This window comes from Arachis ipaensis, chromosome B9 (assembly GCF_059453495.1).
Source record: "Arachis ipaensis isolate K30076 ecotype BB chromosome B9, ASM5945349v1, whole genome shotgun sequence".
Taxonomy (NCBI): Eukaryota; Viridiplantae; Streptophyta; class Magnoliopsida; order Fabales; family Fabaceae; genus Arachis; species Arachis ipaensis.
This window is the reverse complement of record NC_142444.1, coordinates 81,947,264-81,959,153: the sequence shown is the minus strand read 5'-3', so window position 1 is coordinate 81,959,153 and position 11,890 is coordinate 81,947,264. Positions and strand designations below refer to the sequence as shown.

At 38.8% G+C, this 11,890-nt stretch overlaps 2 non-coding genes across 2 annotated transcripts; one reads left to right on the top strand and one right to left on the bottom strand.

Moving 5' to 3' along the window:
* Nucleotides 1–928: 928 nt before the first annotated feature.
* LOC148545209 (small nucleolar RNA R71) lies at nt 929–1,032 on the bottom strand. The gene has a single exon (XR_015900355.1). It is a non-coding gene; the product is annotated as a small nucleolar RNA R71 (small nucleolar RNA).
* An 8,758-nt stretch (nt 1,033–9,790) lies between these two features.
* Nucleotides 9,791–9,898, top strand: LOC148545208 (small nucleolar RNA R71). The gene has a single exon (XR_015901951.1). It is a non-coding gene; the product is annotated as a small nucleolar RNA R71 (small nucleolar RNA).
* Nucleotides 9,899–11,890: the final 1,992 nt, after the last annotated feature.

The following is an 11,890-nucleotide window of genomic DNA, read 5'->3' as shown; positions in this document are numbered from 1 at the left end:
CAATTAACCACTTAACTTTTTGATTGATTCTTATCTTTTTCAAAACTGCGTAATTTTCGAAAATCCCTTCCCTCTTTTTCAAAATTCCCTTTTTTTAAATAATTATTTTCATTTTTAATTTAATTTGATTTCAATTTTAATTTTCAAAATTTAACTTTAAATTTTATTTTTTAATTTAATTAATTTTCGAAATTCCCTCTCTCTCATCTCCTTCTATTTATTTATTCATCTACTAACACTTCTCTTCCACCCAAGATTCAAACCACATCTTCCTCTCCGTGTTCGAATTTTACCTCTTCTCCTTCTTACATTATTCTCTTCTTATACTTGCATAAGGAATCTCTATACTGTGACATAGAGGATTCCATATTTTCTTTTCTGTTTTCTTCTTTTTCATATGAGCAGGAACAAGGATAAGAACATTCTTGTTGAGGCTGATCCTGAACCTGAAAGGACTCTGAAGAGGAAGCTAAGGGAAGCTAAAGCACAACTCTCTGGAGAAAATCTGACAGAAATTTTCGAAAAAGAAGGTGACATGGCCGAAAATAATAACAATGCAAGAAAGATGCTTGGTGACTTTACTGCACCAAATTCCAATTTACATGGAAGAAGCATCTCAATTCCTGCCATTGGAGCAAACAACTTTGAGCTTAAACCTCAATTAGTTTCTCTGATGCAACAGAACTGCAAGTTTCATGGACTTCCATCTGAAGATCCTTTTCAGTTCTTAACTAAATTCTTGTAAATCTGTGATACTGTTAAGACCAATGGGGTTGATCCCGAGGTCTACATGCTTATGCTTTTCCCATTTGCTGTAAGAGACAGAGCTAGAATATGGTTGGACTCTCAACCTAAGGATAGCCTGAACTCTTGGGATAAGCTGGTCATGGCTTTCTTAGCCAAGTTCTTTCCTCCTCAAAAGCTTAGTAAGCTCAGAGTGGATGTTTAAACCTTCAAACAGAAAGAAGGTGAATCCTTCTATGAAGCTTGGAAGAGATACAAGGAACTGACCAAAAAGTGTCGTTCTGACATGCTTTCAGAATGGACCATCCTGGATATATTCTATGATGGTCTATCTGAGCTATCAAAGATATCACTGGACCATTCTGCAGGTGGATCCATTCACCTAAAGAAAACGCCTGCAAAAGCTCAAGAACTCATTGACATGGTTGCAAATAACCAGTTCATGTACACTTCTGAAAGGAATCCTGTGAATAATGGGACGCCTATGAGGAAGGGAGTTCTTGAAATTGATACTCTGAATGCCATATCGGCTCAAAATAAAATATTGACTCAGCAAGTCAATATAATCCTGAGAACCCTGCAATAGCAGAGGTGAATTACATGGGTGAACCCTATGGAGACACCTATAATCCCTCATGGAGAAATCATCCAAATTTCTCATGGAAGGATCAACAAAAGCCTCAACAAGGCTTTAATAATGGTGGAAGAAACAGGTTTAGCAATAGCAAGCCTTTTCCATCATCCACTCAGCAACAGACAGAGAGTTCTGAGCAGAATCCATCTAGCTTAGCAAATATAGTCTCTGATCTATCTAAGGCCACTGTAAGTTTCAAGAATGAAACATAGTCCTCCATTAGGAATTTGGAGGCACAAGTGGGCCAGCTGAGTAAAAGAGTCACTGAAACTCCTCCTAGTACTCTCCCAAGCAATACAAAAGAAAATCCAAAGAGAGAGTGCAAGGCCATTGATTTAACCATCATGGCCGAACCTACAAGGGAGGAGAAGGATGTGAATCCTAGTGAGGAAGACCTCCTGGGATATCCAGTGACCAATAAGGAGTTTCCCTCTAAGGAACCAAAGGAATCTGAGGCTCATCTAGAGACCATAGAGATTCCATTGAACCTCGTTATGCCATTCATGAGCTATGATGGGTATTCTTCTTCTGAAGAGAATGAAGATGTCATTGAAGAGGAAGTTGCCAAGTACCTTGGTGCAATCATGAAGCTGAATGCCAAATTATTTGGTAATGAGACTTGGGAAGATGAACCTCCCTTGCTCATCAATGAACTGAGTGATCTGGATCAACTGACATTGCCTCAGAAGAAACAGGATCCTGGAAAGTTCTTAATACCTTATACCATAGGCACCATGACCTTTGAGAAGGCTCTATGTGACCTTGGGTCAGGGATAAACCTCATGCCACTCTCTGTAATGGAGAACTGGGAATCTTTGAGGTGCAAACTGTCAGAATCTCATTAGAGATGGCAGACAACTCAAGAAAACAGGCTTATGGACAAGTAGAGGACGTGCTAGTAAAGGTTAAAGGCCTTTACATCCCTGCTGATTTCATAATCCTAGACACTGGAAAGGATGAGGATGAATCCATCATCCTTGGAAGACCCTTCCTAGCCACAGCAAGAGCTGTGATTGATGTGGACCAAGGAGAATTGATCCTTCAACTGAATGAAGATAGCCTTGTGTTTAAAACTCAAGGATCTCCTTCTGTAACCATGGAGAGGAAGCATGAAAAGCTTCTCTCACTACAGAGTCAACCAAAGCCCCCAAAGTCAAACTCTAAGTTTGATGTTGGGAGGCCACAACCAAACTCTAAGTTTGGTGTTGAACCCCCACATTCAAACTCTAAGTTTGGTGTTGGAAGGTTCCAACATCTGTGAGGCTCTGTGAGAGCTCACTGTTAATCTATTGACATTAAAGAAGTGCTTGTTGGGAGGCAATCCAATGTTATCTTCTATTGTTATTTCGTGTTTTATTAGGTTGATGATCATGTGGAGTCAAAAAAACTACTGAAAAATCAAAAACGAAATGAAAAACAGCAGAAAAAATAGCACACCCTGGAGGAGAGCAGTCTGGCGTTTAAACGCCAGAAACAAGCATCTGTCTGGCGTTTAACGCCAGAAACAGGCACCAAGCTGGTGTTAAACGCCAGAACAGAGTATGGAAGTGGCGTTTAATGCTAGAAACAAGTAGCAGTCTGGCGTTAAATGCCAAGATTGCATGTATAGGGCGTTTTACACGTCTAAAAGGTGCAGGGATGAAAAACCCTTGACACCTCAGGATCTATGGACCCCACAGGATCACCACAGGATTTGTCGACCCCACAGGATTCATTCAAGATCTGTGGACTCCATAGGACCCCCACCTACCCTTCTTCTCTCCTCTTCACACCTTTTCATGACTCTCTTCCCCAAATACCCTTCACCAATCAACTCAATCACTCTTCCCCATCACCTCTGAAAAGCGCCTACACCTAATGGCTTAAGCCGCTGTTCCCATTTTCTCGCTGACACATCATGCAAAAGGTAAGCCATTAGAGTGAGTGCGCTTTACTAATAGAATATCAAGTAAAGGCTCTAAGCTCCTTCGACTGATTGTTCGCATCGGATCTCAGGTTCTCTATTGCACTCCCCCCTACGGGACGGGTTCTTTTCACCCTCCCCCCACTCCTATATAAACCCCTCATTCCTTCTTCATTTTCACACAACACAACCCTAACTTCACCCTTGGCCGAAAACACCTCACCCTCCTGATGCCAGGGCATCATGGCCTGTTTTTCTATGCTTTTTCAATAGTTTTTAATGCAGTTTTCATACAATTTTTGTTGATAAAGGAGCAAAATCATGAAAAATCTCTACATGAAACAAAATCTCAAGCATAGGTGAATTTTAGTTAATATACATGGTAAATATGATGAAATAGATCACACTAAGTGAAGTTTTGATTTTGGGCATTATTAGCACACTTAGTATAATGAAGTTTGTCTTGTATGTTACTTTGATACACTTTGTTTGCTTCATTTCAGACCAAAAGAAGCAGAAAAGAGCCACGTTAGTGGCTACGTTAGTGCCACTAACGTGGCTATTAAAGTGGAAGGAAGGAAAGATTGGAAAGCTAGTGAGAACGTTAATGCCACTAACGTTAGCAAAAGGCAAGAAGACCCACGTTAGCTACCCCGTTAGCTTCACTAACATGGGCACTAACGTGGAAGAAAAGAGAAGCCCCAATGTTAGTGAGAAAGTGGTGCACGAAATTGTGATCTCAGGCAACGGCGTCAAAAACTCTATACGCACGTCTTAATAAATTGTTTTTCATTTACAACTTCGATACAACTAACCAGCAAGTGCACTGGGTCGTCCAAGTAATAAACCTTACGTGAGTAAGGGTCGATCCCACGGAGATTGTTGGTATGAAGCAAGCTATGGTCACCTTGTAGATCTCAGTCAGGCGGATATGAAATAGTTATGGAGTTTTCGAACATAAATAATAAATAGATAGAAAATAAGGATAGAAACACTTATGTATATCATTGGTGAGAATTTCAGATAAGCGCATAGAGATGCTTTCGTTCCTCTGAACCTCTGCATTCCTGCTGTCTTCATCCAATTAATCCTACTCCTTTCTATGGCTGGCTTTATGTAAGGACATCACCATTGGCAATGGCTACTTTTGATCCTCTCTGGAAAATGGTCCGATGCGCTGTCACTGCATGGCTAATCGTCTGGAGGCATCACCGTTGTCAATGGCTGCATCCCATCCTCTTGTTAAAATGGTCCAAATGCCCTGTCACGGTACGGCTAATCATCTAAGATTCTCGATCATACTGGAATAGGATTCACCCTCCTTTTACGTCTGTCACTACGCCCAGCACTCGCGAGTTTGAAGTTTGTCACAGTCATTCAATCCCAGAGTCCTACTCGGAATACCTCAGACAAGGTTTAGACATTCCGGACTCTCATGAATGCCGCCATCAATCTAGCTTATACCACGAAGATTCTGATTAAGAGATCCAAGAGACACTCATTCAATCTAAGGTAGAACGGAACTGGTTGTCAGGCACGCGTTCATAGGGAATGATGATGATTGTCACGTTCATCACATTCATGTTGAAGTGCGAATGGATATCTTAGAAGCAAAATAAGTTGAATTGAATAGAAAAACAGTAGTACTTTGCATTAATCTTTGAGGAACAGCAGAGCTCCACACCTTAATCTATGGAGTGTAGAAACTCTACCGTTTGAAAATACATAAGTGAGAGGTCCAGGCATGGCCGAATGGCCAGCCCCCCAAACATGATCAATAGATCAAAATATGATCATAAGATAGCATAAAACTGATCAAAGATGTCTAATACAATAGTAAAAAGTCCTATTTATACTAAACTAGTTACTAGGGATTACAGAAGTAAGTAATTGATGCATAAATCCACTTCCAGGGACCACTTGGTGTGTGCTTGGGCTGAGCTTGAATGTTACACATGTAGAGGTCAATCTTGGAGTTGAATGCCAGTTTGTAACGTATTTCTGGCGTTCAACTCTGGCTTGTGACGTGTTTCTGGCGTTTAACTCCAGACAGCAGCATAGAACTGGCGTTCAACGCCCTTTTACGTCGTCTAAACTCGGCCAAAGTATGAACTATTATATATTGCTGGAAAGCCCTAGATGTCTACTTTCCAACGCAATTGGAAGCGCGCCATTTTGAGTTCTGTAACTCCAGAAAATCCACTTTGAGTGCAGGGAGGTCAGAATCCAACAGCATCAGCAGTCCTTCTTCAACCTCTGAATCTGATTTTTGCTCAAGTCCCTCAATTTTAGCCAGAAAATACCTGAAATCATAGAAAAACACACAAACTCATAGTAAAGTCCAGAAATGTGAATTTAACATAAAAACTAATGAAAACATCCCTAAAAGTAACTAGATTCTACTAAAAACATACTAAAAATAATGCCAAAAAGCGTATAAATTATCCGCTCATCACAACACCAAACTTAAATTGTTGCTTGTCCGCAAGCAACTAAAAATCAAATAGGATAAAAAGAAGAGAATATACTATAAATTCCAAACTATCAATGAAACATAGCTCCAATTAAATGAGCGGGACTTGTAGCTTTTTGCCTCTTGAATAGTTTTGGCGTCTCACTTTATCCATTAAAGTTCAGAATGATTGGCATCTATAGGAACTCAGAGTTCAGATAGTGTTTTTGATTCTCCTAGTTCAGTATGATGATTCTTGAACACAGCTATTTTATGAGTCTTGGCCGTGGCCCTAAGCACTTTGTTTTCCAGTATTACCACCGGATACATAAATGCCATAGACTCATAATTGGGTGAACCTTTTCAGATTGTGACTCAGCTTTGCTAAAGTCCCCAATTAGAGGTGTCCAGGGTTCTTAAGCACACTCTGTTTTTGGTTTGGACCTTGACTTTAACCGCTCAGTCTCAAGTTTTCACTTGACACCTTCACGCCATAAGCACATGGTTAGGGACAGCTTGATTAAGTCGCTTAGGCCAGTATTTTATTCCTTTAGGCCCTCCTATCCGCTGATGCTCAAAGCCTTGGGATCCTTTTTATTTACCCTTGCCTTTTGGTTTTAAGGGTTATTGGATTTTTGCTCTTGCCTCTTGGTTTTAAGAGGTTTTGGCTTTTTCTGCTTGCTTTTCCTCTCTTTTTTTTTTCTTTCTATTTTTTCGCTATTTTTTTTCTGCAAGCTTTGTTCTTTGCTGCTTTTTCTTGCTTTAAGAATCATTTTTATGATTTTTCAGATTATCAAATAACATGTCTCCTTATCATCATTCTTTCAAGAGCCAACAAATTTAACATTCTTAAACAACAACTTCAAAAGACATATGCACTGTTCAAGCATTCATTTAGAAAACAAGAAGCATTGTCTCCACATCAAAATAATTAAACTAAGTTCAAGGATAAATTTGAAACTCATGTACTTCTTGTTCTTTTGAATTAAAACATTTTTCATTTAAGAGAGGTGATGGATTCATAGGACATTCATAACTTTAGGACAAAGTTACTAACTACTAATGATCATGTAATGAAGACACAAACATGGATAAGCACTTAACATAGAAAACGAAAAACAGAGAATGTAAGAACAAGGAATGAGTCCACCTTAGTGATGGTGGCGTTTCCTCCTTGAGGAACCAATGATGTCCTTGAGCTCTTCTATGTCTCTTCCTTGTCTTTGTTGCTCATCCCTCATTGCTTTTTGATCTTCTCTAATTTCATGAAGGATGATGGAGCGCTCTTGATGTTCCACCCTTAATTGCCCCATGTTGGAACTTAATTCTCCTACGGAGGTGTTGGTTTGCTCCCAAAAATTCTGTGGAGGAAAGTGCATCCCTTGAAGTATCTCAGGGATTTCTTGATGATGAGCTTCTTCATGTGCCTGTTGAGATCCATGAATGTGCTCTCTTGTTTGCTCCATCCTTTTCTTAGTGATGGGCTTGTGAGATGAATCTTTCCATCTCCCTTGGCTCAGAGGTGGAAGCAATTGTCTTCCCTTTCCTCTTTCTTGAGGTTTCTCTGGCCTTAGGTGCCATTAATGGTTATAGAAAAACAAAAAAGCTATGCTTTTACCACACCAAACTTAGAATGTTGCTCGTCCTCGAGCAAAAGAAGAAAGAATAGAAGAAGAAGAAGAAGATATGGAGGAGATGGAGGGTTGTGTGTATTCGGCCATATGGGTGGGATTGGGTGGGAAAGAGATATTGAATTTTGAAGGTAGGTGGGTGTATGGATGTGAGTCGTAAAGTGGTGATAGGGAAGAGAGATTGAGGTGATTGGTGAAGAGTTTTGGGGAAGAGTGTTTATGGGATTGTATGAAAGAGGGGTGAGAAGAAGTCAGTGGAGGTAGGTGGGGATCCTGTGGGGTCCACAGATCCTGAGGTGTTCAAGGATTTACAACCTTGCACCAAATTCGGTATGCAAAATGCCCTTCCTCACAACTCTGGGCGTTCAGCACCTGATTGGTGCTTGTTCTGGGCATTGAACGCCCATTTATTGCCCATTTTTGGCGTTGAACGCCAGAACCATGCTTGTTCTGGGCGTTCAGCGCCAGCTCTTCTCCAGGGTGCATTTCTGGCGTTCAAACGCACAGATGCTGCCCATTTCTGGCGTTCAGCGCCAGAACCATGCTCTATTTTGGCGTTGAACGCCCAAAAGATGCTTCTTACTGGCGTTTAAACGCCAGTAAGGTCTTCCTCCAGGGTGTGATTTTTTTCTGCTGTTTTTGATTCCGTTTTCAATTTTTATATTTATTTTGTGACTCCACATGATCATGTACCTACAAAGACATATAACTAATAAAAATATAATTAAATAAAAATTGGGTTGCCTCCCAACAAGCGCTTCTTTAATGTCAATAGCTTGACAGTGGGCTCTCATAGAGCCTCACAGATGTTCAGAGCATTGTTGAGACTTTCCAATACCAAACTTAGAGTTTGACTGTGGGGGCTCTGGTTGACTCTGTTTTGAGAGAAGCTTTTCATGCTTCCTCTCCATGTTTACAGATGGATGTCCTTGAGTTTTAAACTCAAGGGAGTCCTCATTCAATTGAAGGACTAGTTCACCTCTGTCAACATCAATTACAGCTCTTGCTGTGGCTAGGAAGGGTCTTCCAAGGATGATGAATTCATCCTCGTCCTTCCCAGTATCTAGGACTATGAAATCAGCAGGGATGTAAAGGCCTTCAACCTTTACTAACACGTCCTCTACTTGTCCATAAGCCTGTTTTCTTGATTTGTCTGCCATCTCTAATGAGATTTTAGTAGCTTGCACCCCAAAGATTCCCAGTTTCTCTATTACAGAGAGGGGCATGAGGTTTATCCCTGAACCAAGGTCACATAGAGCTTTTTCAAAGATCATGGTGCCTATGGCACAAGGTATTATAAACTTTCCAGGATCCTGTTTCTTCTGAGGCAATGTCAGTTGATCCAGATCACTCAGTTCATTGGTAAACAAGGGAGGTTCATATTCCCAAGTCTCAATACCAAATAATTTGGCATTCAGCTTCATGATTGCACCAAGGTACTTGGTAGCTTTCTCTTCGGTAACATCCTCATTCTCTTTAGAAGAGGAATACTCATCAGAGCTCATGAATGGCATAAGGAGGTTCAATGGAATCTCTATGGTCTCTAGATGAGCCTCAGATTCCTTTGGTTCCTCAGAGGGAAACTCCTTATTGATCACTGGACGTCCCAGGAGGTCTTCCTCACTGGGATTTACGTCCTCCCCTTCCTCTTTGGATTCGGCCATGATGGTTATATCAGTGGCCTTGCACTCTCCTTTTGGATTTTCTTCTGTATTGCTTGGGAGAGTACTAGGAGGGATTTCAGTGATCCTTTTACTCAGCTCGCCCACTTGTGCTTCCAAATTTCTAACGGAGGACCTTGTTTCATTCATGAAACTTACAGTGGCCTTAGATAGATCAGAGACTAAGTTTGCTAAATTAGAGGCATTTTATTCAGAGTTCTCTTTCTGTTGCTGAGTGGATGATGGAAAAGGCTTGTTGTTGCTAAACCTGTATCTTCTACCATTATTAAAGCCTTGTTGAGGCTTTTGTTGATGCTTCCATGAGAGATTTGGATGATTTCTCCATGATGGATTATAGGTGTTTCCATATGGTTCACCCATGTAATTCACCTCTGCTATTGCAGGGTTCTCAGGATCATAAGCTTCTTCTTCAGAAGATGCCTCTTGAGTACTGTTGGATGCAGCTTGGATTCCATTCAGACTCTGAGAAATCATATTGACTTGCTGAGTCAATATTTTATTCTTAGCCAATATGGCATTCAGAGTATCAATTTCAAGAACTCCCTTATTTTGAGACGTCCCATTACTCACAGGGTTCCTCTCAGAAGTGTACATGAACTGGTTATTAGCAACCATGACAATGAGTTCTTGAGGTTCTGCAGGCATTTTCTTTAGGTGAATGGATCCACCTGCAGAAGTATCCAATGACATCTTAGCTAGTTCAGATAGACCATCATAGAATATATCCAGGATGGTCCATTCTGAAAGCATGTCAGAAGGACACTTTTTGGTCAGTCCTTTGTATCTCTCCCAAGCTTCATAGAGGGATTCACCTTCTTTCTGTCTGAAGGTTAGGACATCCACTCTAAGCTTACTAAGCTTTTGAGGAGGAAAGAACTTGGCTAAGAAAGCCTTGACCAGCTTATCCCAAGAGTTCAGGCTATCCTTAGGTTGAGAGTTTAACCATATTCTAGCTCTGTCTCTCACAGCAAAAGGGAAAAGCATGAGCCTGTAGACTTCAGGATCTACTCCATTAGTCTTAACAGTATCACAGATCTGCAAGAATTCAGTTAAGAACTGAAAAGGATCTTCAGATGGAAGTCCATGAAACTTGCAGTTTTGTTGCATTAGAGAAACTAGCTGAGGTTTCAGCTCAAAATTGTTTGCTTCAATGGTAGGGATGGAGATGCTTCTTCCATGTAAATTAGAATTAGGTACAGTAAAGTCACCAAGCATCCGCCTTGCATTATTATTATTTTGGGCTGCCATGTCCTCTTCTTGTTCGAAAATTTCTGAAAGGTGCATGCTGGCTTGTTGTAATTTAGCTTCTCTTAGTTTCCTCTTCAGAGTCCTTTCAGGTTCTGGATCTGCTTCAACAAGAATATTCTTGTCTTTGCTCCTGCTCATATGAAAAAGAGGGAACAGAAGAATAATAATAATAGGGATCCTTTTTGCCCAAGTATAGAGGTTCCCTTATGTGAGTAGAAGAAAAGTGTTTGTAGATGAATAAATAAATAGAAGGAAATGAGAGAGAGAGAGAGAGAGAGAAATTTCAAAAATAATTTTTGAAAAAGAGTTAGTGATTTTCGAAAATAGTTTTTGAAAAAGGTTAGTAATTTTCGAAAATTAAGAATAAAATTAAAATCAAAAATTAAAATAATTAGTTAATTTAAAAAGAATTTTTGAAAAAGAGGGAGATATTTTCGAAAATTAGAGAGAGAGAGAGAGAGAGTTAGTTATGTAGTTTTGAAAAAGATAAGAAACAAACAAAAAGTTAGTTAGTTAGTTGAAACAAATTTTGAAAAGATATGGTTGAAATTCGTTTTGAAAAATATTTGATTTTTTAAAATCACAATTAATGACTTGATTCACAAGAAATCACAAGATATGATTCTAGAACTTAAAGTTTGAATCTTTCTTAACAAGCAAGTAACAAACTTGAAATTTTTGAATCAAAACATTAATTGATGATGATATTTTCGAAAATTATGTGATAAAATTAAGAAAAATATTTTTGAAAAATATTTAAAAATTTTAAAAAATAACTAAGAAAAATGAAAAAGATTTGAATTTTGAAAAAGATTTTGAAAAAGATAAGATTTTTAAATTGAAAATTTGATTTGACTCATAAGAAACAACTGAATTTTGAAAATTTTTGAAAAAGTCAATCCAAATTTTCAAATTTTATGAGAGAAAAAGGGAAAGATATTTTTTTGATTTTTTGAATTTTTATGATGAGAGAGAAAAACATGAAAAAGACTCAATGCATGAAAATTTTGGATCAAAACAATTAATGCATGCAAGAATGCTATGAATGTCAAGATGAACACCAAGAACACTTTGAAGATCATGATGAACATCAAGAACATATTTTTTAAAATTTTTTGATGCAAAGAAAACATGCAAGACACCAAACTTAGAAATCTGTCATGTTCAGACACTATGAATGCAAGAATGCATATGAAAAACAAGGAAAGACACAAAACAAGAAAACATCAAGATCAAACAAGAAGACTTACCAAGAACAACTTGAAGATTATGAAGAACACTATGAATGCATGAATTTTCGAAAAATGCAAGATGAATATGCAATTGACACCAAACTTAAAAATTGACTCAAGACTCAAACAAGAAACACAAAATATTTTTGATTTTTATGATTTTCTAATTTTTTTGGTTTTTTTCAAAAATTATATGAAAAAGAAAAAATAAGGATTCCAAAATCTTTAAGAAGAATTCCAGGAATCCTTCAATATTAGCCCAAAGCTCCAATCAAAGGGTTGGACATGGCTTAATCGCCAGTCAGCTTTAGGATGGAATTACATGCATTGTGGTGATTAGTTGAAGACCAATCCCAAAGCAGTT